The following is a 15,445-nucleotide window of genomic DNA, read 5'->3' on the forward strand; positions in this document are numbered from 1 at the left end:
TTCATTTCTTGCTTCTGCTACAAATTCCCCTAGCTATAAGCCTTCCAACCTTCTAAAGTTTCCCTTATATGTGGTTCAGAGTTCTGGGACCATCACCTGAACCTGTTTGGTCCAATATTCTGTGTTGTTGCTGATGGAGCTCCTCAGTGAACTTCTACCCAATCTGTCATCTTGTTTGCTTTTTCCTTCTATTTTATTTCTTTTCCTTTTCATGTACAAGATTAATATATGACTCATTGTAGGAATTAATGTCAACAAAGTGAAGAACAGAGCAATGCTAACTCAAAGGTTAGCTGTTTAAACCCACCAGCCAACCTGTAGATAAAGATGTGGCAATATTCTTCTACATAAAAATGTAGGGTCTTGGAAACCCTATAGGAAAGTTCTACTCTGTCCGATGGGGTTGCTGTGATTGACAGCAGTGAGAAGGCATCAAAGTGAAGGAGGAACCATGTGGCACAATGGTGAAGTGCTTGGTTGCTAACCAAAGCTCTTAGTTTGAACCTACCAGGGGATTTGCAGGAGAAAAGACCTAGTTATCTAATTCTGTAAAGATGACAGATTCTGAAACCTGTAAAAATGGCCTGGTAGAAACATTTGACCTTCTCCCTAACTTCACGATGAGGAGAGAGAATCACCATCAGCATTAGCCCAAAGATGACTCCTGGGAGTCAGAGGTCAGACATGTCTCTATCCAAACTCTACCAATTCTTACACCTACCATCCCTCCCTACCGCACTCTTTACTGGGTTTGCTAATCCACTGTAATGGCCATGCAGAATCCACAGGTGGTACTAACAGTTAAAGAGTTTATTGGGGGAAGTAACAGGTTACAACTCAGGATCAGGAAAGACTCAGGATATAATTCTTTGGTCAGGACAGCTTCTCAGTCTTGCCTGTAGGTATGCCTTTCTCTGACCCTTGGCTTTTCAGTCCCTCAGCCTCTGCCCCGTTTGAGCAAGTGTTCCAGAACATTAGGTCTGCCAGTGTCTGGAGACACCCTACTCCCTGGCAAGCCTTCTGTTTTCACAGTTTACAGCCAAGAAGCCCTCTGAGCCTCCTGCGTGCCTCTAGCTCTGCTGCCACCACTATCTCTGCACAGCTTCTTTTTGTAAAAAAAAGTTTTTATTGTGAATTATGTGATCGTTTACTTGGGAGAACATTAGCGTTACATTCATCCTATCATATTTCATTTCATTGCCATGGTTACAATCCCCTCCATGCCTCATCAAACATCCAAAGGGCATACCTTGCAAACCTGTCTGCCAGCTGTCAGCACACAGCCTCCCTCTCTCCCTGAGTCCAGAGGCCCCAGTGGCTCCATCTCTCTACATCATCGTCTCCGCCTCCATCTCTGACATCACTTGCTTTTCTGGGTAGGGTCCCCCACTCTGCTCCTCTCCCTTGATAGGCCCAGGGACCTCCACTCCCAGACTGTAAAATCAAGTACTCCCCTTCTTTTGTTACAAAATGGCTACCTTTACAGTTTCAACCCTCACAGTCAGTCCTGATAGCAATTATTCACTATTGTACCACATGAGTCTTATCCCCATCTCCCTTCATCAGCCCTGTCTTGGAAGATTGGAAACCACTCAGTGGAGATTCTCCCTTCCCCCGCACTCTCTGGAAGCAGGCTCCCTCTTGAAAGCTTGTAAGCCAGTCACTTCTTGCCTTTGTAGCCTCCCTTCCCCCTGCCCCCAGTTACCCATCTCTGTCAACCCTGTGTACCGAGGGGGTAGGAATGATCCTCACTATAAAGATTTGTTCCCTCTTTTGAGCTACTATATCCATAAGTATAGGTAAAGTTCATCAAATTGTAGTAAACTACCTTTTTTCCCCCCTCTTCTTTCTTCTTCTAGTTTAGTTCTGATCATCCAGCCATTGAAGCCAGGTCAAGTGGGTACCATCTGCAAGTATGGGTGTTCTTGTCTGCATGGCTTCTTGCCATTTCCCATGTTACAGCTTGCACTCTATCTTCTTGGACTAGAAGGTTCCCAGAATAAAGATCCCAGGTCCAGAAAATGCACTTTACTCCTGGCTCTCCTTTCTTGGTGGCTTTGAGAGTCCCCACTCTGCTTCTGGGATGCTCATTTTAAGCCTAGTGAGATGGCAAAACTGGTGAATCTCCCCACTCCATAGCATTCCATACACCCCCACAAGGTGCTATGCACCTTATTTGCATTATTAGCAAAGTATCCAATCACTGAGACTAAATAACATGATGATAAACCGAATAAAGATTGAAGTTGTCAAAGATTTGATTGTGGATCCAAGCAAAATCAATCAACCCTTACGGAAGCAGCAACTAAGAAATCATAAGGCAAATCTGCTGGAAAAGACCTTTATAATGTGTTAAAGAACACATACATCATTTAGAGGACTAAGGCACCTGACCAAAGCCATGGTATTTTCAACCACCTCATATGCATGTGAAAGTTGGACAGTAAGTAAGAAAAAAGAGAAAAAAATGGTACATTTGAATTATGGTATTGGAGAAGAATATTGAAAGTACCAAGGAATGCCAGAAGAACAAAACTGTCTTGGAAGAATTACAGCTAGAATGCTCCTTAGAAGCCAGGATAGTGAGATTTCATCGTTCATACTTTGGACCTTTGTCAGAAGGGATGAGTCACTGTAGAAGAACATCATGCTTGGTAAAGTGGAGGGTCAGCAAAAAGAGATAGAGCAATAATTGTCATCATGACTAATGGTGACTGTTCACAACTGTAAAGGTAGAAGCTTTGCAACAAAAACGGGGAGAGTAGTTAATCTTACAGTCCAGAAACAGAGGACCCTGGGACCATCAAAGAATGGCACAAGCAGAATGCGAGACCTTATCCGGAGAAGCAGTGACACCAGAGATGGAGGCAGAGATGAGGACATGGAGAAAGGGAGCAACTGAGGAGCCTAGACTCAGGGAAAGAGAGGGACTGAGTGTTTGAGACCAGGAGGCAGGTTTGCAGAATGCACCCTTTGGTTGTTTTAATTATTATGTGTTCCTGAGTGTGTTTGTGTACATTTCCCTACCCTGCACCCTCACAAAAAGAAAAACAGAGGGAATAGAAGCAAATACTATTAAATGATGGTGCATGGAGGGGATTGTAATCATTGCAATGAAACTATGTTGTAAAGTCTGTGTTCTCCCATGTAAACTATCACTCAGTTCACAATTTTAAAAAATAAATTAAAAAAAAAAGACAGAGAGAGACACCCCACCCCCAACAAGATGGACTGACATGGTGGCAGCAAAAAATGGACTCAAACGTAACAATTGTGAGGTGCATGGCTGGTTCTGTTGTGTACAGGGTCACTACAAGCAGGAGCCGATTCAATGGCACCTAACAACAGCATCTGATCTCTTTGGTGAGCTGCAAGCATCACACTGGTAGAATCCCACCCAGGCATTTGGTGGGAGTTACAAAGGTTGGGGATAATCCATTACTGTCCAGTTGATTTGAATTCACTGTGACAAAGCACAACTACCTCATAGCATTTGTAAGGCTGTACATCTTTAGAGAAGCAGATTGTCTCAGCTTTCTCCCTGGAGTTATTGTTGGGTTCAAACCACTGACCTTTCAGTTAGCAACCAAGTGCTTACCCACTGCACCACCAGAGCTCTTTAAAGTCTGGTTGTGATGGTTGTATGCCACTGAATTGATACTCACAGTGAGTCATGGGGTTTTCAAGTCTGTACATCTTGACAGGAGCAGAAAGCCTCATCTTTCCCCCCATGGATTCGAACTACTGACCTCTTGGTTAGCAGCCCCACTCATAATCCACTATGCTATCAGGGTTCCTTAAAGCTTAGACGGCACTCAAAGTCACTACACCACAAAACCCTATTGGGTAGTTCTACTCTATCGCATGGGGTTGCTATGAGTTGGAATCAACTTGATGGCAACGGTTTTGGTTTTAGCAAAATGATCTGGACAGAAGCTTATAACTACAAAATGCAATACCATCTACCTTTAAAACACACGCTCACACACACACACAAAAACTCACTGTCATAGAGTCAGTTCACTCTTCGGGTTTCTGAGGCTGTAAAATCTTTACTGGAGGAGAGAGCTTCATATTTCGTCCATGGAGCAGCTGGTAGGTTTGAACGGCCGACCTTGCAGTTAGCAGTCTAGCACCACAGCCATGCTCCTAATATAATTCATACTATATCAAAATGATTTTTATAAAACTTTTCATGCTGCATTAAAGTAAGATTACGTGGGAGCCTGCGGTATAGTGATTAAGGATGAGTGCTCTGGAATTAAACTTGCTCCAACTCCTGCCTCTGCCATTTACTGGCAGAACAACCTTGATCAATTTCCTTAGGCTTTCCTGAAATTCACTTTCCTGAATTTAAAAGGGTATATAATAATTATGTACTTACAAGAGCTCTTGTGAAGGAGCCATGTAGTGGGTTAAGTGCTGGACTGCTAACCTCAAGGTCAGCAGTTCAAATCCACCAGTCACTCTGAGGGAGAACCATGAGACTTTCTGTTCCCATAAAATTTTTGAGCCTCACAAACCCTGTACAGGATCACTGTAAGTCAGAACTGACTCAATGGCACACCACCAGGGCTCTTGTTGAGTATTAAGTGTGGTTGTTTTTGTTGGTATTATTAGAGCTGTCGAGTCACTTCTGACTCATAGCGACCCTGTATAGGGTTTCTGAGGAGCAGCTGGTGGGTTTGAACTGCTGACTTTGCAGTTCAAACTGACCTTGCAGTCCTGGGTTTATCCTACAGCACCACACCAGAAGTCCAGTAAGTGTGGTAATACATAAGTACTTAAATTCCACAAAGTCTAGAGCAAGATATGCACTTAAACTATTTAAGTTATTTATTACAATTATGATTATGATGATGACATTTCAACTGAAGTTATAAGACAGTGAGAGGCTATGAGACAATAGTCGCAACATATGAAAGAAGGAATTAGCAGACAGAATTTATAAAGAATTTCAAAATTCCATTTTAAAAAGTGAGGAAGAGAAATGAAAGATAATTCACTGCAAAAGAAACGAAAAAAGCCAACAAATATATAAGCTCAAGCTTATTAACAATTTGGAAATGTGTTGCCCCTGAATTGAAAAACCTTTGGTAATGAACCAAAGGAGAAGTATTTGTTAACAATTATTTGTTATTGCTGTTTTGTGCCATCTAGTCAGTTTCAACTCTTAGTGACTTTGTGTAGGGCTTCCAAGAGGGGCTGGTGGGTTTGAACTGCCAACCTTGTAGTGTTTAGTCTAGTGCTTATCTGACATCACCACACCAGGGCTCAGTAATTATTTAGGGTACTATTGTTGTTGTTGTTATGTTCCGTGGAATTGGTTCTGACTCATAGCGACCCTGTACAGGGTTTCCGAGGCTGTAAATCTTTATGGGAGCAGAAAGCCTCATCTTTCTCCTGTGGAACAGCTGGTTGTTTTGAACTGCTGACCCTGAGGTTCACAGCCTGATTCGTAACCACTATGCTGCCAGATCTCCTTAGGGTACTATTAAGTCCTGGTATATTACTGTAGGATAAGCACTGATTGCTATCCTCAAGATCAGTAGTTCAAACCCCCCACCTCCATCCCCAGCCACTCTTAGGAAATGTTATACAGGGTCTCTGAGTCAAAACTGACTGGTGGTGGTTATGTGCCATGGAGTCGGTTCCAACTCATAGCAACCCTATACAGGGTTTCCGAAGCTGTAAATCTTTATGGGAGCAGAAAGCCTCATCTTTCTCCTGAGGAACAGCTGGTAGTTTCGAACTGCTGACCTTGCGGTTTGCAGTCCTATTTGTAACCATTACGCTACCAGAGCACCTTCAAAATTGACCAGACAGCACCTAATAACAAGAAAATCTTCGAGCTTTTAGAGGAAAAGAATCCAGCTGCCAATGAGTCAATTCTGCCTCATGGTGACTCCATGTGTGTCAGAATAGAACTGTGTCCATAGGGGTTTCAATGGCTGCTTTTACAGAAGCAGATTGCCAGACCTTTCTTCTGATATGCTTCTCGGTGAACTTTAACCACCAAACTTTCAGTTAACAGCTGAGTGCATTATCTGTTTGCAACACTCAGGACTCTCCTTGACTTCTAGTCACCCAAATATTACACATATTTATGTTAACGGTGAAGCTTAGTGGCCAAAGTGGGATGGATATCCAGTTACACAGTAGAGAACAGTAGAAATGATGACAAGAATAAATTTGTAAATTTTACTTCCTAACAGGGCAAAAGAGGAGAGGAGAGCAAACCATGGGTAAAAATTTCTGAATGTTCTTTGGATTTTTTTCATGTATCTATGTGTAAGCAGTTCTGTTTGGCTTTCCTTAATATTTTCCCTGAAGTCATATGAATAACTGGAAAGAAAAGCACCTTGGAGCTGCCAAGGGCCCCAGGTTAGTGACCTATTATTTTCCACATAACTGAAATGTTCTGTGGAATTCTCAAAATTTCCAAACTATGAGGGTGAGTCCAAAATAATCCGCACTACAATTATATTAAAACACCCATCCACATCCACGGCTGATGACAACATTGAGCATGCACCTGAAATGATTCTGTTGAATAGACGAGTAATGGTGGATTACGTAGCAAATCATTTGCAGATCAGCCATGGCCCTGCCTATGAAATAATCCACAACAGACTTGGGTTTCAAAAAGTTTGTGCAAGATGGGTACCAAAACAACTCAAGAAGAACATAAACAGAAGCATGTGGACATCTGCAAACAAAATTTGGAAAGATACTCGAAGGTAAAAGTTTCCTTTAAAAAAATCATTACTGGTGATGTGACATGGATTCATCACCATGAGCCGGAGAATAAACGACAGAGTATAGAATGGGAACATCCTCAATTGTCAACCAAGAAAAAGTTCAAAGGTCAACCATTAGTTGGTAAATTGATGCTTACAGTTCTCCAGGATTCTTAAGGGCTAGTATTGGAACACTATCAGGAAAAAGATTCAACAATCAACCGTGATCATTATAGCGAGATGCTCGCTGAAGAGCTGAAGCCTAAACTTCAGATAAAATACAGAGGACTGCTATCCAAGGGCGTTGTGACCTTGCATGACAATGCACATTAACACACCTCTGCCCACACTGTTGACACTCTGCAAAAACTTCATTTTGAGGTGTTAAAGCATCTTCTCTATAGTTCTGATAATTCTCCATCAGACTTTCACCTGTTTGATCCCCCCAAAGCAGCCCTTTGAGGACAAAGATTCATTTCTGATGAAGAAGTGAAGACAGGGATGCATTTGTGGCTCACAGTTCAGCCTAAAAGATTTTTAAATAAAGGAATACAAAAGCTTGTTGACAGATAGACAAGGTGTATTGAAAAGCAAGGAGATTATGGTTGTTTTTTAAAAAAAAGATGCATATATGTCTTTTCTAAAAGTTGATTTAAGTAAATTCTAATGTTAGAGTGTGGATAATTTTTGACTCACCTCTGTATGTTAGGTAAAATCTACATCTAAAACATTTTCATAATTTCTTTCTGATTTGATGTGAGCTCTTCAATAAAGCAATTAAAAGTCACATTTTAGAATCATATTATTAAGCATATAATACAATTGAAGTTAATCTTCATTTAAGGTTATTTATAAAATGCTTTTGATTCCTAAATTAATGCTTTCTGTTCCTGCTAAGCAAAAATAAAATTATATGCTTGCTGCCAGGCAGATGACGTTTAGCAGTAGGTAGTTTTATCCTGATTTGTAGAAATTAATGGTGTTATCTATGATATTTATTCTTGGTTCTAATTTAATTGTTCTCAAAAGCAGGACACCCACAATGAATATATGTACACAGTCACAATTACAAAAGAAATAGCACATTTCTTATGATGTGGCTCACTTCAAAAATAATTTAGAACTTTAGCTAATCAGCATGTTACATTATGATAAATAGTAACATCATCTGGCTTTATTATCTTGTATTTATAACTTACTATAAGTGGATAAATTCATTACCTACATTATTCAAATCTCTTTATAATATGCATTCTGAAATTTCTTAGCAGTCTTAGCAATTTTTAGTATTTATTTAGTATTACAATCAAATGAAATTTAAGGAATATCCAATGACAGGGTTAAAATCCATATTAAGATTAATATAGATTAAGAAGTGAAGTCACACTATTTCAGACAGAAAACAAGTTTTATTTTGCTGGTGAGTATTACAATGTGTATTGTCCATACACAGATTTTCTTTTTAATTTTTTATTGTGAATTGAATGAAGGATGACAAAGCAGATCATTAATTTTACATTTAACAAATCATACTTTATTTCATCTCTATGATGTCTCTCTCCTCCTGTAACATCAGATATCCCACTTCCTTCTTGTTTCCATTCCACAGTTCCCATCCCTTCTGAACTTTTTCCTTAGGTAATTGCCCCCCTTTTGGTCTTGAATGGTTGGCCATCCCACGGTGAGCATATCTTACTTGTGTGATTGTTCCCTCTATCTACCTATCTGGAATCCTGGTGTGGCACTGTAGAATAAGCACTGGGCCGAAAAGGTCTATTGAAGTTCCAGAATGGCAGTTCAAACTCACCAGCCGCTCCTTGGAATCCCTAATACAGGGTCGCTCTGAGTCAGAACCGACTCAACAGCACTTTACAACAAAAACAACAACATATGCCTATCCACTTGACTGAAAACTGAACCATTAGGGCAAGTTCAATTCCATTTCTGAAAAGTGACCAAGAGCTCCTCCAGTCTCTTTCTGACCAGTAAGCCTGGTCTGTCTCATGATCTGAGTTTTGTTCCACAGTTTTCCCCAATCTATTCAGAAAATTCCAATGCAATCCCTTTCAGAGCTGTTAGTAACTGTACCAGGGCACCATCTAGTTCTTCTGGTTAGGGCAGATAGTTTTAATAAATGAGCTAAATCTACAGCTTCAATATTTTAATGAAAATATATTTCAAAATATGCAATAAGGTAAACACGCTTATGTCGTTCTGTGTTTCCAGCAGTTGCAGATACTGTTGCTGTCTCACCTCATGTCCTGATGGTCCAGCTCTGGGTTCACAGTAGCTTCCAGTGCTAAAGGCCCAATTTTTTCTGCTTCTCTGCCTAAGGACTCTTTCTGGTATTCAACTTTGTACAAGGTAGTACAAGATGGATTGACACAGTGACCTCGACAAATGGGCTCAAACACAACAATTGTGAGGATGGCGCAGGACTGGGTAGTGTTGGGTTCTGTTGTACGTAGGAGCATCGTGAGTTAGAGCTGACTTGGTGACACCTAACAATAACATAGCTGCAAAATGTTTTACTTTTTATTTGCACCTTTCCATTTGAATATTTTCACCAGATATCAGATTCAAGGTTTGACAGATTGTTTTAGTTTTGTTTTTCCTTGCCTCTTTTCACACTTTGAAGATGGTGTTCTACTTTTTACTTACATTGTTTCGGAAGTTAATTCTGCTACCAGCTTTGTTGCTTTGTAATCTATCATTCCTTTTTTCTTTGTATACTTTTTTTTTTTCCTCTTTAGCAACTAATTTAGCAATTTGATTATGAAGCCCATGGCACGCCTAGTGATTGAGTTTGTTGAGTTTCTTGGATCTGTGGGTTTATATATTTTTATCAAATGTGGGTAACTTCAGCCCTATATATATATATTTAAATCTCTTCTGTCCTTTGAGATTCCAGTAAGATATATTTGATGTTGCTTAAAGTTGTTCCATGGTCCACCTTGTCTATTAATTTTGTGTGTGTTGTCTTTAGTCGTCTATCCTTTCTGAGTTTATTGATATGCCTAGTTTCTCTTCGGTAATGTCTAATCTGCCATTATTACCGTAAAATGTATTATTTTTCATCTCTGACAGTTTAGTGTTCATCTCTAGAAATTTATTTTGGGTCATTTTTGTATCTTCCATAGCTTTAATTGACATGTTAAATCGTTCTTACTGCTTTTTGGAAAATATAAAATACTGTGTGGCAATTATTTAATGTCTTTATCTGTTAATTCCAACATTGTGTCAGTTCTGGGCCCGTTTTAATTGGATACTTTTTTTTTGCTTCTTTATTTATTGGTTGTCAGGCAGGTATTTTACTTTATTGGGTACAGTTGTTTTTTTTTTTTTTTTAATCCCTACATACATTAGACTCCTGGTGTGACATTGTAGGATAAGCACTAGACTTTGAACAACAAGGTCGATGGTTTAAATCCACCAATTGCTATTGGAAATCCTATATAGGGTCACTATGAGTCCGACTGACTCAATGACACTTAACAACAACATACACATATTATTGAGGTACTTTCTGGAATACGGTTAACTTATTTTGAAACTGATTCTTTCTGGTCTTGTTTCTAACATTTGTTTGACAGAATTACAATACATCTCATCTAGAGTTAATTTTTTCCTCCTGGTGTGGTGCAGTAGGATAAACACTAGAATGGGAACCACAAGGTCAGAAGTTCAAACCCACCAACTGCTCTATGGAAACCCTATACAGGGATCACAATGAATCAGAACCGACTCGATGGCATTTAGCAACAACAACAACTGTGGCAAGTAACTAGTTGGGCTGAGGGACAATTGCTGACTGTGGGTGAATTCTGGATGCTGTTTTCTCTAACCACCCTCTACATTTTTTACATAGTTCATCCCTTGACCTCAAGTAGTTTCCTTATCTGTGTGTACTGATCAGCACTCAGTTAAATACTTGAGGGAGGTGGTGGTGGTTATGTGCTGTGGAGCCATTCAACTCATAGTGACTCTGTTTAGAGTTTCTGAGGCTGCAAATCTTTATGAGGAACAGAAAGCCTCATCCTTCTCTCACAGAACCACTGGTAGTTTCGAACTGCTGACCTTGAGGTTAGTAGCTCAACTCATAACCGCTACGCTACCAGAGCTCCTTACTTGCAGGAGAGCCTATTTGTATCTCATGAGTTCCCTTAAGTGCATCAATTCTTCTATAGTCTTCCTTATTCACTGTCCAATTCTCACATGCATATGAGGTTATTGAAAATACTATGACTTAAGTCAGGCACACCTTAGTCCTCAAAATGACATCTTTGCTCTTGCACACTTCAAAGAGGTCTTGTACAGCAGAGTTGTAATTAACACAATTAATGCAATACATCATTTGATTTCCTGACTTCTGCTTCTATGAATGCTGACAGTTGATATGAACCAAATAAAGTTTTTGAAAACTTCAATGCTTTCTCCATTTATCATGTTATTTATTGGTCCAGTGGTGAGGAGTTTTGATGTTATTGTTTTCTTACGTTGAGGTGCAATCCATCCAAAGGCTGCGGTCTTTGATCTTCATCAGTATTTTAATTCCTCTTCGTTTTCAGCAAGCAAGATTGTATCATCTGCTCGCAGGTTGTTAATGAGTCTTCCTCCAATCCTGATGCTACATTTTTCTTCATATAATCCAGCTTCTTGGATTATGTGCTTAGAATACAGATTGGATAAATATGGAGAAAGAATATAAACCCTGCCGTACACCTTTACTGATTTTAAACCATTCAGTGTTTCCTTGTTCTGTTCGAACAAATGCCTCTAGGTCTACATATAGGTTCCTCATGAGCACAAGTAAGTATCTGGAATACTCATTTTCTGCAATGTTGCTCATAGCTTGTCATGATCCATATAATCAAGAGCCTTTGCATAGTCAATAAAGCACAGGCAAACATCTTTCTGGTAATCTCTGCTTTCAGCCAAGATCCATCAGACATCAGCAATGGTATTCTTCATTCTAGGTCCTCTTCTAATCTAGTCTGACCTCTGGAAGCTCCCTGTCAATGTACTGCTGCAGCTGTTTTTGAATTGTCTTTAGCAAAATTTTATTTGCATGCAATATGAAATTGTCCAATGATTTCTACATTCTGTTAGGTCATCTCTCTTTGGAATGGACACAAGCAAGGTTGTATCATCTACATATTGCAAATTGCTAATGAGTCTTCCTCCAATCCTGATGCCATGTTCTTCATATAATCCATCTTTTCAGATTATTTGCATAAAGACTGAATAAGTGTGGTGTACACCTCTCCTGCTTTTGAACCAGTGTCCCCTTGTTTTGTGGGCACAACTGCCTCTTGATCTAAGTACAGGTTTCTCATGAGCACAATTAAGGATTCTAGAATACCCATTCGTCACAATGTTCTCCAGCGCTCGTCATGATTCTGATTTCCTAGTCCAGATGTATTTTCCAATGTGGCATTGAAGTAAAAACTTGGAAGAACTTCTTGACTGCTGAGTCCTTCTCCTATCCATTTTGTTAGTGATGGTAATGGCCTGCAAGTCTCTTAGAGAATGAGCTTCTCAGTGACTCACCATGCTTGGCATTGGCATGCTCAGTCTTAGCGCTCACACACTATGAAATTATTTGTATGTGACTCTAGTCTGTGGATCATTCCTGCTGAATAGCCAACCTAAAGTCTAGAAATTTGATTCCATCCAGAGGCAACTCAAAAGAAAGGCCAGGCGTTCTACTGAAAACTCAGCCACTGAAAACCCTACGGAGCATAGTTACACTCTGACACACATGGAGTCTCCATGAGTCAGAGTCGACTTACCGGAAAGTGGTTGGTTCTACTCTGTAGGTGTGCCGAGCTGTTCCAGTAATTGGTCTAAGCATTAGTGTTTGATATTCTAGCTGTGTCCCTAGTGAATTAATAACGACTGATGGTAGGGATGTATAACTGAAACCCTAGGTACTTAGCTTTTTTAAATAGCACATTAAACAATATAACACTTAAGCTTTATTATGCCTTGAAAACTATTTCATGCAAACTCAGGAGGTGAACCCTAAGTGTTATATTAGTTACATCAAGGACTAATTTTAGAACTCCAGAGGTAGAGCCAAAGAAGGTTCTTTTCCCTCTAAATGAATGTTCCTTTCACTAAGAACACAAGCTTGCGATGAATAAGCAGTACAAGAAAGCCAGCGCTTAAGCTCCTAAGATTCCGTGTTTAAAAGAGGAGAAGCATGCATTAACTGAATGTAACTGTAAAGGAACATCAGACCAATCTGAGTTCAGCAGCACCTCTCAACAGAACGAAGATTCTGAAGGACAAAAAGAGGCTGAGTAACTGACCCAGATTGGAGTCCTGACAAGTGACAAGATGCTGGTCTAGATCCTGGGTCACAGAAAGACAACTGGAAAAACTTGAATCAAGTCTATTGATTCATTAATAGTATTTGTTGTTGTTGTTATGTGCCGTGGAGTTGGTTCTGACTCATAGTGACCCTGTACAGAGTTTCCAAGGCTGTAAATATTTACAGGAGCAGAAAGCCTCCTCTTTCTCCCACGGAACAGCTGGTAGTTTCGAACTGCTGACCGTGAGAATAGCAGCCTGATTCGTAACCACTATGCTACCAGAGCTCCTTAATAGTATTACATGTACTTTGTTTAACCTCTTGGTTATGATCACGGTCTCCTCTTCCACTCATTCCTTAATCCATAACTGGGGAGGAAGTGCAAAAACCATACGGAGACCATGTCTGAATTCCTCTGGCTTCACAAGGGGGCAGGAGAATCAAACTCAAAACCAGTCCAAGGCAGAGTCCTCTAAAGTGGAGATCAGACATGCCTCCATCCTCCAACTTTCTTTACCCTTTTCTGCCACCAACCATCCTTCCCACAGCACAGTATACTTTATATCTGGGTTTGATAATCCATTGCAAAATGGCCACACCGAACTGATAACAATACTGACAGTTTTGACGTTTTATTTGGTAAGTGAACAGAGTAAAATTCAGGATCAGAAACAACTCAGGATGCATCCGATTTCCAATCAGGAACACCTCTGCCATACTGCAAGCACACCTCACTCTTGTCTTCAGCCTCTCAGCCAAGTGGTTCCTTGGCCTCTGCCCTGCTCCAACAAGTCTTACAAAGTTCTTTCCGCCTGTCTGTGAATGCCCAAAGGGCACATTCTGCAAACCAGCCTCCTGACTGTAGGTCCTCAGCTTTACTCTGTCCATGGGTCCATGGGCAGGGAAGCCCACAGCTACTCTTTCACTCTATGTCACTACTTCTGCTTTCTGGGTAGGGATCTCACACTCTACTCATGCTCTTCTTCCTTAATGGTTCTGGGGTTATCCATTCCTGATTCTGACTGAGATGGCTCCTGTTAGACCTAGCAGGATAGCAAAACTAACCAGATGCAGTGTTAGAGTCCTGCATGCCCTATTTGCATGGTTCCACCCAATCATTAGAGCCCTGGTGTGGTGCTTTTGATAAATGCGCTGGATTGCAAAGTTGATTTGAGCCTCAAGGTCGACGGTTCAAGCTCACCAGCTGCTCCTCAGAAACCCTACACAGGGTCTTTATGGGGCAGAACTGACTCGACAGCACTTAACAATAACAAAAACCCAATCATTTGGTGGAAATGAAAGAAGATGTTAGATAGAAAAGCCATATCAAGTAAATTGAAGGTACCATAGAAAGTCTTTCAATATAAGGCCACCAAGACCTTCAATGTCATTATACCTAGTGTTTTGCTTTGTTTCCTACTTGAATCTAACTAGACCTCTCAGGTATTGAGTACTGCTAGTCATTATTACCTACTTGCCTCGGCTTCCTTGATTTGCCCTCTTCTGGTTTTACTCATATTTCTCTAACAGTTCCTTCTCAATGTTGTTGTTGTGGTTGTGAAGTGCCGTCAAGTCAGTATTGACTCACAGTGACCCTATATAGGGTTTCCAAATGAAACAATGGGTTTAGACTGCTGACCTTGTGGTTCACTGTCCAGTGCTGATCCTACAGTGCCACACCAGGTGTCCTCCTTCTCAATACCCCTTTGATCTATTCACCTTTCCCTATCCAGCTTTTAAAAGCTGGAGAGACTTAAGACTAGAACCTCTATTTTTCTATTAAATATTCTTTCCCAGGGCAGTCTCATCCAATAGATGTAAGTTTTGTATATTCTAGACTACCAGATGAGTTCTAGTGTGAGACTATAGGATAAGCCCTCTACTACAAGGTCAGTTTGAACTGAAAGGTCAGTGGTTCAAACTCACCAGCTGCTCCTTGGAAACCTTATAATACAGGGTTGCTATAAGTAGGAATCAACTTGATGGCATTTAATAACATCAGATTTCCAAATATTTAACTCTGAGTTCTAGACTATGAACTCATTAGTTGTCTCAGTGGTCATGGAAGCACTCAAATGCAACATTTCTAACATTAATCCACCCTCTGCCTGCAAATCCCTAGACACCTTTCTTGCTCTTCTAGATCTTGTTCTCATTCCCAGCTCATTGAATGGTACAACCTTATTTGCAGTTGTGAAAAACAAAAACCTTGAGATGAATGTTCACAACTTCCTGTCCATTGCATACACAACCATCACCAAGAAACATCTTCAATTTTGCTACTGAAGTATCTCTCACATCCATTCACTTTTCTTCATTTCTACCATTACCCACCCTTGTCATAGTGACCTTCTTCTCTTTCATGAACTACCCCAAGAAACTCCCAGTG

This window comes from Chrysochloris asiatica, unplaced genomic scaffold (genome assembly GCF_000296735.1).
Source record: "Chrysochloris asiatica unplaced genomic scaffold, ChrAsi1.0 scaffold00060, whole genome shotgun sequence".
NCBI lineage: Eukaryota > Metazoa > Chordata > Mammalia > Afrosoricida > Chrysochloridae > Chrysochloris > Chrysochloris asiatica.